The sequence below is a fragment of the Notolepis coatsorum genome (genome assembly GCF_963971535.1).
Source record: "Notolepis coatsorum genome assembly, chromosome: 1".
Classification (NCBI taxonomy): Eukaryota; Metazoa; Chordata; class Actinopteri; order Aulopiformes; family Paralepididae; genus Notolepis; species Notolepis coatsorum.
In genome coordinates this window covers 323,125,299-323,145,398 of record NC_140165.1, presented here as the reverse complement: position 1 = coordinate 323,145,398, position 20,100 = coordinate 323,125,299, and the positions used below count along the sequence as shown (strand labels likewise).

Below are 20,100 nucleotides of genomic sequence, written 5' to 3'. Positions count from 1 at the left end.
TCAAATGGGACCACACACCCCCCTTGTTGAACTATAAAGGGCTCCTCCCGACCACAACCGAGGTCTTTTACCTGGGTCACTTCAGCTGACTACCTGGGGAGAGCCCCTCAGCCATTCTCTCTATGTAATCTATCTGTTTGGTTAATAAACCCTTGTTATTATCCAAGCCTCGGTTGACTGAGCACATTCTTCATCAGGATATCTACAAATATCCCACAATGTCCACACCTACACCTGTGCTGTCCATGTTCTAACATACATGTCCACACCTACACCTGTTCTGTCCATGTTCTAACATACATGTCCACACCTACACCTGTGCTGTCCATGTTCTAACATACATGTCCACACCTACACCTGTTCTGTCCATGTTCTAACTTGTTCTAAGAGGAACTGTAGCCTATATACTGTCTTTCACTTGTTCTAAGAGGAGCTGTAGCCTAGTATATACTGTATTTCACTTGTTCTAAGAGGAACTGTAGCCTAGTATATACTGTCTTTCACTTGTTCTAAGAGGAGCTGTAGCCTATATACTGTCTTTAACTTGTTCTTAGAGGAACTGTAGCCTATATACTGTCTTTAACTTGTTCTTAGAGGAACTGTAGCCTATATACTGTCTTTCACTTGTTCTAAGAGGAGCTGTAGCCTAGTATATACTGTATTTCACTTGTTCTAAGAGGAACTGTAGCCTAGTATATACTGTCTTTAACTTGTTCTAAGAGGAACTGTAGCCTATATACTGTCTTTAACTTGTTCTAAGAGGAACTGTAGCCTAGTATATACTGTCTTTCACTTGTTCTTAGAGGAGCTGTAGCCTAGTATATACTGTCTTTCACTTGTTCTAAGAGGAACTGTAGCCTAGTATATACTGTCTTTCACTTGTTCTTAGAGGAGCTGTAGCCTAGTATATACTGTCTTTCACTTGTTCTAAGAGGAACTGTAGCCTATATACTGTCTTTAACTTGTTCTAAGAGGAACTGTAGCCTAGTATATACTGTCTTTAACTTGTTCTAAGAGGAGATGTCTCCACGGAAACAACACATGCACAAGACCAAGCACGCACAAACACACACACACACACACATACACACACACACACTCTTGGCTACTCTGCATTTTCAGTCTCCCCTGAGGTTGTGCTAACTGGTGGTTTCCATAGCTACCATGGCAACAAGCTGGATTTGTTTGCTTGCTACCAACGCATAAAGGACTTATTCCAGAGGCTAACAGTTAGTGGAACTGCCTTCAGAAGCTGCTTACTGCAGTCATAGCATCTTATTCCAGAGGGTTAGGGTTAGGGTTAGAAGCTGCTTACTGCAGTCATAGCATCTTATTCCAGAGGGTTAGGGTTAGAAGCTGCTTACTGCAGTCATAGCATCTTATTCCAGAGGGTTAGGGTTAGGGTTAGAAGCTGCTTACTGCAGTCATAGCATCTTATTCCAGAGGGTTAGGGTTAGGGTTAGAAGCTGCTTACTGCAGTCATAGCATCTTATTCCAGAGGGTTAGGGTTAGGGTTAGGGTTAGGGTCAGAAGCTGCTTACTGCAGTTATAGCAGCTTATTCCAGTTAGTGAAACTGTTGCAGTAATTGCTGTCTTCCTTTCCCTCCCTGTAGATAATCATGAAAATGCAGACTCCAACCTAACCCAATAATCTACAGTAAGTCCCCCCCATACTCTAAGTTCTACACTACTCCATGAACTTGAATAGTAGCTGGACTGATTGTCCAGATGGCCTACACAGGACACATTGTCCCATCATCATATCTACTGAGCCTGTCAGAGAACGCAGCCAGCCTCAAGTGTCTCCAGGGGTCAGAATGGACCCTCTCTGGTGTGTGTGTGTGTGTGTGCGTGTGTGTGTGTGTGTGTGTGTGTGTGCGTGCGTGCGTGTGTGTGTGTGTGTGTGTGTGCATTCATTCACGTACGCATGTCCAAATGAGACTGTGGAAGTGCTTTGCTCGCTATAGGTCACTAAGTCAGGGTTGTTTTCCATATTGATTGACACAACAAGGTATAAGACAAGACAGACGCAAGAGAAGTACAGCCAGTCAAGATGAGCTTGAATAATAAAGCACACTGTACTGACACATGTAGAGACACATCTATGAGAAGGACTGTCTGACTGACCAGTTAGAGCAATATGAGGCACTTTAAATCATATAGTAAATTCTACCCCATAGAAGAAGTGGGAATTAGCTATCGTCACAAACAACAAACAGTTGCCATCTGACAGGAAGAAAATACACCAGGCTTCTACTCATAGAGCGTAATGTTGAGTGTAATGGTTAGTGTAACATGTTGAGTGTAATGGTTAGAGTTAGTGTAACATGTGAGCCACGAGCACTGGAGCCTCTGAACTGAGCTGGGTTTGGTCTTAGAAGCTATATTTACCCTGAAATGTGAGCAGATAGCAGACTGCTGGTGTCTATGGGGCCAGACTGCTGGTGTCTATGGGGCCAGACTGCTGGTGTCTATGGGGCCAGACTGCTGGTGTCTATGGGGCCAGACTGCTGGTGTCTATGGGGCCAGACTGCTGGTGTCTATGGGGCCAGACTGCTGGTGTCTATGGGGCCAGACTGCTGGTGTCTATGGGGCCAGACTGCTGGTGTCTATGGGGCCAGACTGCTGGTGTCTATGGGGCCAGACTGCTGGTGTCTATGGAGCCAGACTGACCCATCAGAACAGTTCTTTGAGCTCATTAACAACCAGGTTGGAACCAAAGTCAAAACAACAGTTACTGTAACTCCATTCAAAGTTTCCTTTTCACAAAATCAAGTCAAATAGTATTTACTTCATTTAAAGAGCCAATATTATGATGTTCCTGCACCTAGTTACAGTTACAGCTAACCATAACCCTAGTTACAGTTACAGCTGATTGATTGATTGATTGAAAAGTTTATTAACAGATTGCAGAATGGGTACAGTACAGTACAGCTCAATACATACAATTGTTAAGGGGATGCAGACCAGAGAAAGACTTTCGTCTTGTTTACATCAGGGTCCCCCATTTTCAATTCATCATAACATATATGACATACATGACATACAGATAGACAGTACTGCTACATCTATACATTTATGACATATCAGATTTGCAAATACAGTACTGTTTGTGATACAAAAGTGTCCAGAAAAGGAGTGTATATACATTTGGCATAGAAACTGTACATTGGAGGAGGTTGGTTGGGTGGGGTTGGGTGGGTTGGGTGAGGGCTGTACATTGGAGGTGGGGGGGGGGGGGGGGGGGGGGGGGGGTTGGGAAGGGGACACACACACATTTTACACTGTACATTGGAATATTGACAAAGCCTTACTTGGTCATTTACTGTACAACTAGGTTAGGACATTTGTAGGGGCCAGTTTCGAATTGCAGTCTCACGTAGGTGTTTTTTGAGAGTGTTTTTGAAGGTGGGTAGTGATTCACATTCCTTTACAGCTTTAGGTAGGGCGTTCCACATTGATGTGGCATAATTGCGAAACGTGTTTAGTCCCTTGTTTGAGCCGAATCTGGGTTTTACATGATTTGTGGAGCTCCCTCTGGTGTTGTGATCGTGGTATTCACTGACCTTTGGGAAGTATTTTGACATGTACATGGGTACCTTGGTGTATCTTGTAGACCAGGCCCATTGCAAGTTGCTGTACTCTGTCGTCTACTCTAAGCCATCCTAGGTTGTCAAAGTGGGCAGGGGTGAGGTGGGTTCTAGGAGTCAGGTCAAGTAGTAGTCTGACTAGCTTGTTTTGAGATGTTTGTAATTTGTTTTTTAGTGCCTTTGAGGTGCTTTGGTACCATGAGGTGCAAGCATAGTCGTAGTACCCTTGAATGAGTGCTCCTGCCTGAGTCTTCAGGGTATTCTTGTTTACCAGAGAGGAGATCCGGTACAAGAATCGCGTTCGTTGGTTGACTTTTTTTATTACATTGGATGCCATTTTGTCACAGGAAAGATTAGCCTCTAGGATGGAACCCAGGTAGGTAATTTCATCTTTCCTTGTGATAATATTGTCACCCACTGTAACCGAGAAGCCGTCGGTCTTGCTGAGTTTGTTATTTGAACCGAAGAGAATGGACTTTGTTTTGCCCATGTGTAATGATAGTTTGTTGTCGGCGAGCCATATGCAGATTTTGCCTAGTTCCGAGCTGAGGGCTTTTTCAACCTGTAACTTGTTCTTGTCAGAGACCAGCAGGGCTGAGTCGTCCGCAAACAGGAACAAGTTGCAGTCACAAGCTGATGACATGTCATTTGCATAAATTAGGAATAGTAGCGGTCCTAGTATGCTTCCTTGTGGAACACCACAGCTCACTGTGAGGGGGGGGATAGGGTACCGTTTACTTCCACCATCTGTTCCCTCCCCTCCAGGTAGGATTGTATCCAGCTCACTGATAAACTATCAAAACCAATTGCTTTTAGCTTGTCAATCAGAATGGTGTGATTGACAGTGTCGAAGGCCTTTTGTAGGTCCAGCATGACCATGCCGCAGTATTTGCCCGCGTCCACCTCTTGTTTGATGTGGTCGTTCAAGTAGAGAAGGCATGTGTCAGTGGAGTGGGATGTTCTGAAGCCAGATTGGAATTCGTAGATTAGATTTTTTTCCGCGAGGTACTTTTCGATCTGTTCGTATACTATTTTTTCCATGACTTTCGAGATGGATGTAAGGATAGAAACAGGGCGGTAGTTACCCGGGTCTAATTTGCTGCCCTTTTTGTGCAGGGGTGTTACTCTCGCAATTTTGAAGTCCTTGGGGACGTGTCCCTGTTTTATGGAGAGGTTTATTATGTGTGTGATGACTGGGGTGATGGCTGCTGCTGAGTCTCTGAGGAATTTGGAGGGGATGTTGTCATGGCCAGTGGCCTTGTTTGGTTGGAGGGCGCTCAGTTTTTTGAGCTAACCATAACCCTAGTTACAGTTACAGCTAACCATAACCCTAGTTACAGTTACAGCTAACCATAACCCTAATTACAGCTAACCATAACCCTAGTTACAGTTACAGCTAACCATAACCCTAACCCTAGTTACAGCTAACCATAACCCTAGTTACAGTTACAGCTAACCATAACCCTAGTTACAGTTACAGCTAACCATAACCCTACAGGCTGAGTCTCTGAGCAGTCAGGCTCATCAAAGGTAACACACTAAAGGTAACACACTAAAGGTAACACATTAAAGGTAACACACTAAAGGTAACACTAAAGGTAGAACAGAAGACGTGAACAGAAGATGTGAACAGAAGATGTGAACAGAAGATGTGCAGAACAGAAGATGAGAACAGAAGATGTGAACAGAAGATGTGAACAGAAGATGAGAACAGAAGATGTGAACAGAAGATGTGAACAGAAGATGAGAACAGAAGATGTGAACAGAAGATGTGAACAGAAGATGTGAACAGAAGATGAGAACAGAAGATGTGAACAGAAGATGTGAACAGAAGATGAGAACAGAAGATGTGAATGAATGAATGAATGAAAACTTTATTAACAGATTGCAGAATGGGTACAGTACAGTACAGCTCAATACATACAATTGTTAAGGGGATGCAGACCAGAGAAAGACTTTCGTCTTGTTTACATCAGGGTCCCCCATTTTTAATTCATCGTAACATATATGACATACATGACATACAGATACAGTACTGCTACATCTATACATTTATGACATACCAGATTTGCAATTACAGTACTGTTTGTGATACAAAAAGAGTCCAGAAAGAAAGGAGTATATACATTAGGCGTAGAAACTGTACATTGGATTGGGTAGGTGGGGGTGGGGGGGGACTGTACATTGGAGGTGGTTGGGTGGGGGGGGGGGGGGGGTTGGGTAGGAGGGGTGGGTGGGGGACACTGTACAACTGTACAAACAACACTGTACATTAGATTATTGACAAGACCATACTTGGTAATTTACTGTACATTGGATGTGCAGAACAGAAGATGTGAACAGAAGATGTGAACAGAAGATGTGAACAGAAGATGTGAACAGAAGATGAGAACAGAAGATGTGAACAGAAGATGTGAACAGAAGATGTGAACAGAAGATGTGAACAGAAGATGTGAACAGAAGATGTGCAGAACAGAAGATGTGGCTACATTGGCTCCAACCTCTATAGTTAAGCAGCTTAATTATTTATTCATTGAGTCCATCATTTGCTCAATTATATGTCATTACTATTTCAAACAGCCATCAACCTCTGCTATGTCAGTGACACATGCATACAGCAAGGTGTCTAACATGGTGGAGCAGCCAGCAGATGAAACATATTTCACTTTGTCATCCCCCCCCCCGCCTTTTTTTTATTCTCTTTTTATTGATTTTCTCCGGGGTCCATACAAACAATGTCATAACTTCACATTAATTTATCCAGGCCTTCTGTAGTACAATTTGCATCCAGGGTTACTGAATCTGAGTTAAAGTGCAGAAGTACAAGTACACAAATGAGGACCAATACAGTCAATAACAACCTATACTTGTAAATAACAAATAAAATAACAAAAAATAACAAATTAATATGTTGGGGTGCATCTTCCTGACACTCAACTCCCTTTACACAAGGTTTACTTAACAATTAAATCAAAAGGACGCAGCAATATACATTAAACAAATATGGAGCGTACCAGTGTAATGTACACTATCCATCTTTCCCATTTCTTCCAAAACTTGTCCTGTTGCGGTCTAAAAGAAAATGTAATTCTTTCCACCTTAAAAATATCATAAATAATATCAATCCAATCATCCACTGTAGGAATTTCTTCACTTTCTAGTAATTCCTGCCAGCAGCACTTAACTCTGTGTGAGTTCATGAACCATCAACAACACATACAGGCTGCCTCGGTGGCTGCAGTGACATCAGCTATTTGCTTTCACTTTAGAAATGGCCTAAAAACAATCTCACTAAATCATACTGTGGACAAACTATTTCAATGCAATCTCAGAAACACATCCTTTTTCAAATGTTCCATGTATGGATTATCCATAAATAGAATATTAAAAAAACAATGGGTTTCCAAGATTGATGGCAATTTTTTTCTGTGTCCATAGTCTTCAAGAGACGTAAGTTGTGATGTTTGCAATTATTATTAATGAGCTTGAAAACGGATGGTGTTCCCAAAGCAGGTAATGTCTGAGGTTGACACGTGTGGTACCTTGACATTTTGAGACAGGCTTGACTTTTTCAAATGGCACTTGTTACAATGTGGGGAAAACATTGTGTATCATCACTTAAACCAACTGGTACCACTACATGTAAACTAACTGGTACCACTACATGTAAACTAACTGGTACCACTACATGTAAACTAACTGGTACCACTACATGTAAACTAACTGGTAACACTACATGTAAACTAACCGGTACCACTACATGTAAACTAACTGGTACCACTACATGTAAACTAACCGGTACCACTACATGTAAACTAACTGGTACCACTACATAGAAGAAAAGTTGAGATCCAAGGCAGCTCTACAATTTTAAAAATGCCTTTATTAATTGGCTTACATTATTTAGAACATTTTAAAATACCGACATGTTTCGGCCTACACATGGCCTTCTTCAGGGTGTTGTAACTGTGACAAAGACACTACATGTAAACTAACCGGTACCACTACATTACAGCAGCAGAGGCCCTGACACTGGTAACGCCGAACCGTCCGACTACATGCCAGCTGGACCAGCTACCCTCCCCACTCCTCCAGACCATAGCACCAGACATCCTCCCATTCCTAACTGCAACCATCAACTCCTCACTCAACTCGGGGGTGGTCCCCACCTCCCTAAAACAAGCCAGAGTCACGCCCCTCATAAAAAAACCAACCCTGAACCCCACCGTCATAGGCAACTATCGTCATGTCTCTCTTCTCTCCTTCCTTTCTAAAACACTTGAACGTGCTGTATCCAACCAACTTACTGCTTATCTCTTACAGAATGACCTCCTAGACTCTAATCAGTCTGGCTTCCGGACTGGCCACTCCACAGAAACGGCCCTCATTGCGGTCACAGAGGCACTTCACTTAGCAAAAGCGAAAGGCCTCTCCTCTGTCCTGATTCTCCTAGATCTATCTGCAGCCTTCGACACAGTCAACCATCAAATCCTCCTCGCGGCCCTCGCAGGAATGGGAGTGGCTGGCTCTGCGCTGACATGGCTGACATCATACCTCAATGACCGCTCCTACCAAGTGTCATGGAGAGGGACCCTGTCGGCCACCCGCCCGCTGCAGACTGGTGTCCCCCAGGGCTCGGTCCTAGGACCCCTTCTCTTCTCCCTCTACACTAAATCACTGGGTAACATTATCACGTCTCATGGCTTCTCCTACCATTGTTATGCCGATGATACTCAACTCTTCCTCTCCTTCCCTCCCTCAGATATCCACATCTCTGAGCGGATCTCGGCCTGTCTGTCCGACATCTCCGCCTGGATGACGACCAACCACCTCAAACTAAGGCTGGAGTTACACCTAGGCTGTTTTTCGTTTAGTTTTTCAGGTGAGTTTCGCAGCCGAGTTTCGCTGCCGAGTTAGACATTCGTTTTGCACCTTGAGCGCTTTCGTTTTGTCAGAACAAGGCTTGGTCAGACCACAACGGATCTCGTCTCGAATTCAGCACTGAGCATGCGCGGGGAGGTAGTTACTCTCCCTCGTCCCCGCTGTCATCCACACTCAGCTGTGAGAGAATTGTTGAATAGATACACAAATGTTCTAGAATGTTTGATTATGACATCATACTGTGACATCACAAATGTTTTCCGGCATTCATAACATTATTTCGTGCGACTGTACATTGTAACGTTAACACAGCCCAGCTGTCAACTGTACTTTGTAATGTTATGTTATTTCGCGCATTCATAACGTTATTTCGCGGGACTGTACATTGTAACATTAACACAGCCCAGCTGTCAACTGTAGGCTACTTTGTAACCTTCGGGCGTTTTATTCATAACAAACATTGACGCGATTCCGCCAACACATATGTAATATTAATAGGTTTTGCTCACAGAGAGATAGATAAATAAATAAACATAATCACGGTTATCTACCAACAACTGCAGGTACTGTAGAAATGTATGTTTCAGTGCAGATAAAGGTACTGTACAAAATAACCTCTAAAACACTGCTAGAATACACAAGCAGTTAGGGTGCGCTGTGTTAATGTTACAATGTACAGTCGCTCGCGAAATAACGTTATGGCATTGCTCGAGGCAGGAGAGATGAGGCGCGCGGGGCATGGGGGGCTCTGCTGCTCGGTGCTGCTCGAGACAGACAGACAGACAGCCCAGACTGGAGAGATACACGGTGCTGCGCGTGGGCTGCTCCTCGGCCGCTGCTCGGTGCTGCTCCTGGCTCGAGACAGACAGCCAGACAGGAGGGATATACATGGTGCTGCGCGCGGGCTGTAGGTTACACTGCAGTCTGACAGTCTACTGCGCATGGGCGTTGAGCAAAAACGGCTCCGCACAGATTACACACATGTTGTCGGCGAGTTTTTGGCGCTACTCCAAAACGGAAACACAATTTAGCGTTTTCAGTAAGGCCACAACATATCCGGCAAAAACGGCATTTCTATGTAAAAGGGACAGCAAACGTATTCAAACGTATTCAAAAAACGACCACAAAAACACTAGTCTAACCATGGCCTAAACCTAAGCAAAACAGAATTGCTCCACCTGCCGGCTAAATCCTCCCCCCTGACCGACCTCTCCATCACAGTCGAGAATGCAGCTGTGACCGCGTCCCCGACCGCCAAGAACCTTGGTGTCGTCCTCGACGACCAGTTGAACTTCTCTGCTCACATCGCAGCCACAACCAGAACCTGCAGATTCCTCCTGAGCAACGTCAGAAGGATCCGCCCCTTCCTGACAAAAGAAGCCACCCAACTCCTCGTCCAATCAACAGTCATCTCCCGCCTCGACTACTGCAACGCACTGCTAGCTGGCCTCCCGGCCACTGCCACCAAGCCTCTTCAACTCATTCAGAACGCAGCGGCCCGCCTGATCTCAAACCTACCGAAGTCGGCCCATGTCACCCCACTTCTTAGAGAGCTGCACTGGCTCCGTGCGGCAAAGGGAGCCGCTCCCGCCTACCTCCAGTCAATGGTCTCTAACTACACACCCTCAAGACCCCTACGCTCTGCATCTTCTGGCCGCCCCCACACTCTCCACCTTCATCATGACTCTGGAACTCCCTCCCTCAGTCCATCAGAGACTCCCCCTCACTCTCCACCTTCATCATGACTCTGGAACTCCCTCCCTCACACCATCAGAGACTCCCCCACACTCTCCACCTTCATCATGACTCTGGAACTCCCTCCCTCAGTCCATCAGAGACTCCCCCTCACTCTCCACCTTCATCATGACTCTGGAACTCCCTCCCTCAGTCCATCAGAGACTCCCCCTCACTCTCCACCTTCATCATGACTCTGGAACTCCCTCCCTCAGTCCATCAGAGACTCCCCCTCACTCTCCACCTTCATCATGACTCTGGAACTCCCTCCCTCAGTCCATCAGAGACTCCCCCACACTCTCCACCTTCATCATGACTCTGGAACTCCCTCCCTCAGTCCATCAGAGACTCCCCCACACTCTCCACCTTCATCATGACTCTGGAACTCCCTCCCTCAGTCCATCAGAGACTCCCCCACACTCTCCACCTTCATCATGACTCTGGAACTCCCTCCCTCAGTCCATCAGAGACTCCCCCCCACTCTCCACCTTCATCATGACTCTGGAACTCCCTCCCTCAGTCCATCAGAGACTCCCCCACACTCTCCACCTTCATCATGACTCTGGAACTCCCTCCCTCAGTCCATCAGAGACTCCCCCACACTCTCCACCTTCAAAGTTCGCCTCAAAACCCACCTGTTCTCCCTAGCCTTCAACCCCCCCCACCCATAACACCCCCCCCCCCCCCCCCCACCAACATGATTGATGTGTGTTCCTGTCGCTCTATGTTTCTGTGTTATCTCATGCTGCGTTCCCCTGTTTCCCCCGTGGTCTCATGTTCCTTTTTGATTCTTTGTTTTACTTTGTTCCTCTGCCTACTGTCAGCAACTCCAGGTCCTTGAGAAGCGCGATATAAATAAATTGAATTATTATTATTATTATCAGCCCTTAGGTAAGTGATGGATAGATAAATAAATAAACATAATCACGGTTATCTACCAACAACTGCAGGTACTGTAGAAATGTATGTTTCAGTGCAGATAAAGGTACTGTACAAAATAACCTCTAAAACACTGCTAGAATACACAAGCAGTTAGGGTGCGCTGTGTTAATGTTACAATGTACAGTCGCTCGCGAAATAACGTTATGGCATTGCTCGAGGCAGGAGAGATGAGGCGCGCGGGGCATGGGGGGCTCTGCTGCTCGGTGCTGCTCGAGACAGACAGACAGACAGCCCAGACTGGAGAGATACACGGTGCTGCGCGTGGGCTGCTCCTCGGCCGCTGCTCGGTGCTGCTCCTGGCTCGAGACAGACAGCCAGACAGGAGGGATATACATGGTGCTGCGCGCGGGCTGTAGGTTACACTGCAGTCTGACAGTCTACTGCGCATGGGCGTTGAGCAAAAACGGCTCCGCACAGATTACACACATGTTGTCGGCGAGTTTTTGGCGCTACTCCAAAACGGAAACACAATTTAGCGTTTTCAGTAAGGCCACAACATATCCGGCAAAAACGGCATTTCTATGTAAAAGGGACAGCAAACGTATTCAAACGTATTCAAAAAACGACCACAAAAACACTAGTCTAACCATGGCCTAAACCTAAGCAAAACAGAATTGCTCCACCTGCCGGCCAAATCCTCCCCCCTGACCGACCTCTCCATCACAGTCGAGAATGCAGCTGTGACCGCGTCCCCGACCGCCAAGAACCTTGGTGTCGTCCTCGACGACCAGTTGAACTTCTCTGCTCACATCGCAGCCACAACCAGAACCTGCAGATTCCTCCTGAGCAACGTCAGAAGGATCCGCCCCTTCCTGACAAAAGAAGCCACCCAACTCCTCGTCCAATCAACAGTCATCTCCCGCCTCGACTACTGCAACGCACTGCTAGCTGGCCTCCCGGCCACTGCCACCAAGCCTCTTCAACTCATTCAGAACGCAGCGGCCCGCCTGATCTCAAACCTACCGAAGTCGGCCCATGTCACCCCACTTCTTAGAGAGCTGCACTGGCTCCGTGCGGCAAAGGGAGCCGCTCCCGCCTACCTCCAGTCAATGGTCTCTAACTACACACCCTCAAGACCCCTACGCTCTGCATCTTCTGGCCGCCCCCACACTCTCCACCTTCATCATGACTCTGGAACTCCCTCCCTCAGTCCATCAGAGACTCCCCCTCACTCTCCACCTTCATCATGACTCTGGAACTCCCTCCCTCACACCATCAGAGACTCCCCCACACTCTCCACCTTCATCATGACTCTGGAACTCCCTCCCTCAGTCCATCAGAGACTCCCCCTCACTCTCCACCTTCATCATGACTCTGGAACTCCCTCCCTCAGTCCATCAGAGACTCCCCCTCACTCTCCACCTTCATCATGACTCTGGAACTCCCTCCCTCAGTCCATCAGAGACTCCCCCTCACTCTCCACCTTCATCATGACTCTGGAACTCCCTCCCTCAGTCCATCAGAGACTCCCCCTCACTCTCCACCTTCATCATGACTCTGGAACTCCCTCCCTCAGTCCATCAGAGACTCCCCCACACTCTCCACCTTCATCATGACTCTGGAACTCCCTCCCTCAGTCCATCAGAGACTCCCCCACACTCTCCACCTTCATCATGACTCTGGAACTCCCTCCCTCAGTCCATCAGAGACTCCCCCACACTCTCCACCTTCATCATGACTCTGGAACTCCCTCCCTCAGTCCATCAGAGACTCCCCCACACTCTCCACCTTCATCATGACTCTGGAACTCCCTCCCTCAGTCCATCAGAGACTCCCCCCCACTCTCCACCTTCATCATGACTCTGGAACTCCCTCCCTCAGTCCATCAGAGACTCCCCCACACTCTCCACCTTCATCATGACTCTGGAACTCCCTCCCTCAGTCCATCAGAGACTCCCCCACACTCTCCACCTTCAAAGTTCGCCTCAAAACCCACCTGTTCTCCCTAGCCTTCAACCCCCCCCACCCATAACACCCCCCCCCCCCCCCCCACCAACATGATTGATGTGTGTTCCTGTCGCTCTATGTTTCTGTGTTATCTCATGCTGCGTTCCCCTGTTTCCCCCGTGGTCTCATGTTCCTTTTTGATTCTTTGTTTTACTTTGTTCCTCTGCCTACTGTCAGCAACTCCAGGTCCTTGAGAAGCGCGATATAAATAAATTGAATTATTATTATTATTATCAGCCCTTAGGTAAGTGATGGATCTCACCTCTATATGTGTGTGTGTGTGTGTGTGTGTGTGTGTGTGTGTGTGTGTGTGTGCTTGTTTTAAGCTCTTACCTGCTATATATGTAGGCGTGTCTCTCAGTCCCCGCAGAGAGCGATACAGCGGGGGCAGCTCATTGTACAGTAGCTATGTACAGTAGCTACCCCCACAACCAAACCAAGAGGCTCAGTCACTGATCACACCTGAGGACACACAGACACAGAACATATTGAATCACCCATCATCACCCAAACATGTAAGTCTGGTCGAGAAAACAGCGGTAAGAACAGCATCCACTATCAATCAGACAATAACTTGGTGACTCTTAGTTAGAGGGTGGAGTAGGTCAGGACCCCCACAGTTAGAGGGTGGAGTAGGTCAGGACCCCCACAGTTAGAGGGTGGAGTAGGTCAGGACCCCCACAGTTAGAGGGTGGAGTAGGTCAGGACCCCCACAGTTAGAGGGTGGAGTAGGTCAGGACCCCCACAGTTAGAGGGTGGAGTAGGTCAGGACCCCCACAGTTAGAGGGTGGAGTAGGTCAGGACCCCCACAGTTAGAGGGTGGAGTAGGTCAGGACCCCCACAGTTAGAGGGTGGAGTAGGTCAGGACCCCCCCCCCCCCACAGTTAGAGGGTGGAGTAGGTCAGGACCCCCACAGTTAGAGTGGAGTAGGTCAGGACCCCCACAGTTAGAGGGTGGAGTAGGTCAGGACCCCCACAGTTAGAGTGGAGTAGGTCAGGACCCCCACAGTTAGAGGGTGGAGTAGGTCAGGACCCCCCCCCCACAGTTAGAGGGTGGAGTAGGTCAGGACCCCCACAGTTAGAGGGTGGAGTAGGTCAGGACCCCCACAGTTAGAGGTCAGGACCCCCACAGTTAGAGGGTGGAGTAGGTCAGGACCCCCACAGTTAGAGGGTGGAGTAGGTCAGGACCCCCACAGTTAGAGGGTGGAGTAGGTCAGGACCCCCACAGTTAGAGGTCAGGACCCCCACAGTTAGAGGTCAGGACCCCCACAGTTAGAGGGTGGAGTAGGTCAGGACCCCCACAGTTAGAGGGTGGAGTAGGTCAGGACCCCCACAGTAGGTCAGGACCCCCACAGTAGGTCAGGACCCCCACAGCCTATTGATTCTAGAAAGAGCCTAAAATTAGATAAGATTCAAGTTTATTGTCATTATACAGCACAAGTACAGTACAACCAAAAGAAGATAGTAATACAAAGTTGTACAGGTGATTAAACTGAGTAAACAATAGTCAGAACACTGGTTTAAGTGCTGGCACTCGCTAGAGTACCAGACGTAACAACAATAATATAAATTAGTACTACTGAGTATAGTGCTGATCATAATAAATAAATAAATAATAAATATAAATAATGTACAGTGGTGCAAAAAGAAAATGTTGCTCATATTATGATACACATAATATACAGTAGGCAACAACAACAACAACAACAGACGCATTAACCCTTTCACTGCCACACGACAGAAGGTTAACCCTTTCACTGTGACACAACAGAAGGTTAGCCCTGTACTATCACACAACCGCGGAGCTAATGATGCTGATGGAGCATCGCCGTCGGTTGTGTGAGGGTTAACCTTCTGTCGTGTGGCAGTGAAAGGGTTAACCTTCTGTCGTGTGGCAGTGAAAGGGTTAAGCAAAGCCAGCCTGTCTAGGGCTCCATGTTGTGCGTCTCTCACACGACGTCACCTGCTCCACTTTACAGAACACTGGCTCCGCGTGAAGAAGGCCGAGTGGGCGGGCGGGCCGGTCAACAACTTCTCATTTCATGTTCAGCTATAAAAAATGTATGATTGCATCATCCTCCCTGTATCCGGCTCCTTAAAGGAAAACTCCAACATTTTGGGAAATTAGCTTATTTAACATCTTCCCTGGAGTTAGACAAGAAGATACATACCTTTTTTGTCTCTGTGCGTGCATTTAGCTTTGGGAACAGTCGCTCCGTTAGCGTAGCTTAGCTTCATCACTGGAAGTGGGGGGGGGCCGGAGCCTGACGTTCCCTTACACTGTATACAGTCACGAAATACACTCCAAATACAACTCCAAAACGTTCATGTAAACATGTTGTGACCTGTGTATTCACCACGTGGAGAAATAAAAAATTATTGAATTAGACAATTACATTTTATAAGCAAATATACTCTGAACTATTTTTTGCCTAACCACTCCTCTGGGCGCAGTGATTTCAGTGCTACCTGCTAACGTCGAGAGGGGCGGGCACTGAGACTGCCGGTGTCTGGCCAGTGTTTACATTTTCATTTCATTCAAAGCATCCGAACCGATTGAATTGAAGCTATCGCTACCTGCTCGCTCTGATATCTCAACTTTATAATCATGGTGCATTACTGTTTTGTAAATGGTTGTGATCATCTAGAAGGTAGGCCAGGTGATCCCTTTTATTTTCATAAAATTCCAAAAGATCCGGAAAGGATGAAGACATGGCTACTTGCTCTGAACATGGATCTCAACACACCGATTGAAATAATTAAAAAAGGAGTCGTTTGCTCAGAACATTTTGTAAATGAGGACTTTCGCGACACAAGTCTACTGAAATACCGAAATACAACGCGACGTTATCTGAAGGATACAGCTATCCCATCCATCGGCATAGCAAGGCGAGGAGAAAGTGAAAGAGGGACGGCGGTGAGTTTTCAGTGATTATTATGACGATTGTTTACTTTTATGAAAAATTATAAAAAATGTTTATTAGCAACGCCGAGCTTTCAAACCATCCCGTATCCTAGCATGTCCTATATGCTCTGTAAATACTATGTACAGATACCGAGATGTCACACCATGTTACCTGTTTATTGCACTGTTGTTTTTATTGGATTCTATTATATGTTGTACCACTGTTTTTTTATTGGATTCTATTATATGTTGTACCACTGTATTGCACATCGTCGCGGGCAAGACCAGCCGCATTTCATTGTATACCTGTATGCCGTGACAATTAAAACTCTTGACTTGACTTGACTTGACTATCTCTGTTCGAAACCCTTGTGCAACTGTGAGTACCATTGACATTTCGAACGGTTCGGCCAGAACCAGTCCTTCATGGTTCAATCGGTTCGGATGCTTTGAATGAAATGAAAATGTAAACACTGGCCAGACACCGGCAGTCTCAGTGCCCGCCCCCTCGACGTTAGCAGGTAGCACTGAAATCACTGCGCCCAGAGTGGTTAGGCAAAAAAAAATTCCAAGTATATTAGCTTATAAAACGTAATTGTCTAATTCAATTATTTTGTATTTCTCCACGTGGTGAATACACAGGTCACAACATGTTTACATGAACGTTTTGGAGTTGTATTTGGAGTGTATTTGGTGACTGTATACAGTGTAAGGGAACGTCAGGCTCCGGCCCCCCCCCCACTTCCAGTGATGAAGCTAAGCTACGCTAACGGAGCGACTGTTCCCAAAGCTAAATGCACGCACAGAGACAAAAGAGGTATGTATCTTCTTGTCTAACTCCAGGGAAGATGTTAAATGAGCTAATTTCCCAAAATGTTGGAGTTTTCCTTTAAGCTACTGAGCAACGTTACAACCAACATATCTTTACAATCAAACAGCAACTTTCCAAACCCTGGGTGGTACAGTCTCTGGTCTCACCCCCAAACAGTCTCTGGTCTCTGGTCTCACCCCCAAACTGTCTCTGGTCTCACCCCCAAACAGTCTCTGGTCTCACCCCCAAACTGTCTCTGGTCTCACCCCCAAACTGTCTCTGGTCTCACCCCCAAACAGTCTCTGGTCTCACCCCCAAACTGTCTCTGGTCTCACCCCCAAACTGTCTCTGGTCTCACCCCCAAACTGTCTCTGGTCTCACCCCCAAACTGTCTCTGGTCTCACCCCCAAACTGTCTCTGGTCTCACCCCCAAACTGTCTCTGGTCTCACCCCCAAACTGTCTCTGGTCTCTGGTCTCACCCCCAAACTGTCTCTGGTCTCACCCCCAAACAGTCTCTGGTCTCACCCCCAAACTGTCTCTGGTCTCACCCCCAAACTGTCTCTGGTCTCACCCCCAAACAGTCTCTGGTCTCACCCCCAAACTGTCTCTGGTCTCACCCCCAAACTGTCTCTGGTCTCACCCCCAAACGGTCTCTGGTCTCACCCCCAAACAGTCTCTGGTCTCACCCCCAAACTGTCTCTGGTCTCACCCCCAAACTGTCTCTGGTCTCACCCCCAAACAGTCTCTGGTCTCACCCCCAAACAGTCTCTGGTCTCTGGTCTCACCCCCAAACTGTCTCTGGTCTCACCCCCAAACTGTCTCTGGTCTCACCCCCAAACTGTCTCTGGTCTCACCCCCAAACTGTCTCTGGTCTCACCCCCAAACTGTCTCTGGTCTCACCCCCAAACTGTCTCTGGTCTCACCCCCAAACAGTCTCTGGTCTCACCCCCAAACTGTCTCTGGTCTCACCCCCAAACTGTCTCTGGTCTCACCCCCAAACTGTCTCTGGTCTCACCCCCAAACAGTCTCTGGTCTCACCCCCAAGCAGTCTCTGGTCTCACCCCCAACTGTCTCTGGTCTCACCCCCAAACTGTCTCTGGTCTCACCCCCAAACAGTCTCTGGTCTCACCCCCAAACTGTCTCTGGTCTCACCCCCAAACTGTCTCTGGTCTCACCCCCAAACTGTCTCTGGTCTCACCCCCAAACTGTCTCTGGTCTCACCCCCAAACTGTCTCTGGTCTCACCCCCAAACTGTCTCTGGTCTCTGGTCTCACCCCCAAACTGTCTCTGGTCTCACCCCCAAACAGTCTCTGGTCTCACCCCCAAACTGTCTCTGGTCTCACCCCCAAACTGTCTCTGGTCTCACCCCCAAACAGTCTCTGGTCTCACCCCCAAACTGTCTCTGGTCTCACCCCCAAACTGTCTCTGGTCTCACCCCCAAACTGTCTCTGGTCTCACCCCCAAACTGTCTCTGGTCTCTGGTCTCACCCCCAAACTGTCTCTGGTCTCACCCCCAAACTGTCTCTGGTCTCACCCCCAAACTGTCTCTGGTCTCACCCCCAAACAGTCTCTGGTCTCACCCCCAAACTGTCTCTGGTCTCACCCCCAAACTGTCTCTGGTCTCACCCCCAAACTGTCTCTGGTCTCACCCCCAAACTGTCTCTGGTCTCACCCCCAAACTGTCTCTGGTCTCACCCCCAAACAGTCTCTGGTCTCACCCCCAAACTGTCTCTGGTCTCACCCCCAAACTGTCTCTGGTCTCACCCCCAAACAGTCTCTGGTCTCACCCCCAAACAGTCTCTGGTCTCTGGTCTCACCCCCAAACTGTCTCTGGTCTCACCCCCAAACTGTCTCTGGTCTCACCCCCAAACTGTCTCTGGTCTCACCCCCAAACTGTCTCTGGTCTCACCCCCAAACTGTCTCTGGTCTCACCCCCAAACTGTCTCTGGTCTCACCCCCAAACAGTCTCTGGTCTCACCCCCAAACTGTCTCTGGTCTCACCCCCAAACTGTCTCTGGTCTCACCCCCAAACTGTCTCTGGTCTCACCCCCAAACAGTCTCTGGTCTCACCCCCAAGCAGTCTCTGGTCTCACCCCCAACTGTCTCTGGTCTCACCCCCAAACAGTCTCTGGTCTCACCCCCAAACTGTCTCTGGTCTCTGGTCTCACCCCCAAACAGTCTCTGGTCTCACCCCCAAACTGTCTCTGGTCTCTGGTCTCACCCCCAAACTGTCTCTGGTCTCACCCCCAAACTGTCTCTGGTCTCACCCCCAAACTGTCTCTGGTCTCACCCCCAAACTGTCTCTGGTCTCACCCCCAAACTGTCTCTGGTCTCTGGTCTCACCCCCAAACTGTCTCTGGTCTCACCCCCAAACTGTCTCTGGTCTCACCCCCAAACTGTCTCTGGTCTCACCCCCAAACAGTCTCTGGTCTCACCCCCAAACTGTCTCTGGTCTCACCCCCAAACAGTCTCTGGTCTCTGGTCTCACCCCCAAACTGTCTCTGGTCTCACCCCCAAACAGTCTCTGGTCTCACCCCCAAACTGTCTCTGGTCTCACCCCCAAACAGTCTCTGGTCTCACCCCCAAACTGTCTCTGGTCTCACCCCCAAACTGTCTCTGGTCTCACCCCCAAGCAGTCTCTGGTCTCACCCCCAAACTGTCTCTGGTCTCACCCCCAAGCAGTCTCTGGTCTCACCCCCAAACTGTCTCTGGTCTCACCCCCAAACAGTCTCTGGTCTCACCCCCAAACAGTCTCTGGTCTCACCCCCAAACAGTCTCTGGTCTCACCCCCAAACCGTCTCTGGTCTCACCCCCAAACAGTCTCTGGTCTCTGGTCTCACCCCCAAACTGTCTCTGGTCTCACCCCCAAACTGTCTCTGGTCTCACCCCCAAACAGTCTCTGGTCTCACCCCCAAACTGTCTCTGGTCTCTGGTCTCACCCCCAAACAGACTCTGGTCTCACCCCCAAACAGACTCTGGTCTCACCCCCAAACTGTCTCTGGTCTCACCCCCAAACAGTCTCTGGTCTCTGGTCTCACCCCCAAACTGTCTCTGGTCTCACCCCCAAACTGTCTCTGGTCTCACCCCCAAACAGTCTCTGGTCTCACTCCCAAACAGTCTCTGGTCTCACCCCCAAACTGTCTCTGGTCTCACCCCCAAACGGTCTCTGGTCTCACCCCCAAGCAGTCTCTGGTCTCACCCCCAAACTGTCTCTGGTCTCACCCCCAAACAGTCTCTGGTCTCACCCCCAAACTGTCTCTGGTCTCTGGTCTCACCCCCAAACTGTCTCT

At 48.1% G+C, this 20,100-nt stretch overlaps 1 protein-coding gene across 1 annotated transcript in view; it reads right to left on the bottom strand.

Annotated features, from left to right (window-relative positions):
- usp2a (ubiquitin specific peptidase 2a) overlaps window positions 1–20,100 on the bottom strand; it is a 164,314-nt gene that overhangs the window by 132,889 nt on the left and 11,325 nt on the right. The window contains exon 2 of the mRNA XM_084332347.1: window positions 13,428–13,556. The gene's annotated coding sequence lies outside the window, so the exon portion shown is untranslated. The remainder of the gene's footprint in view (window positions 1–13,427; window positions 13,557–20,100) is intronic.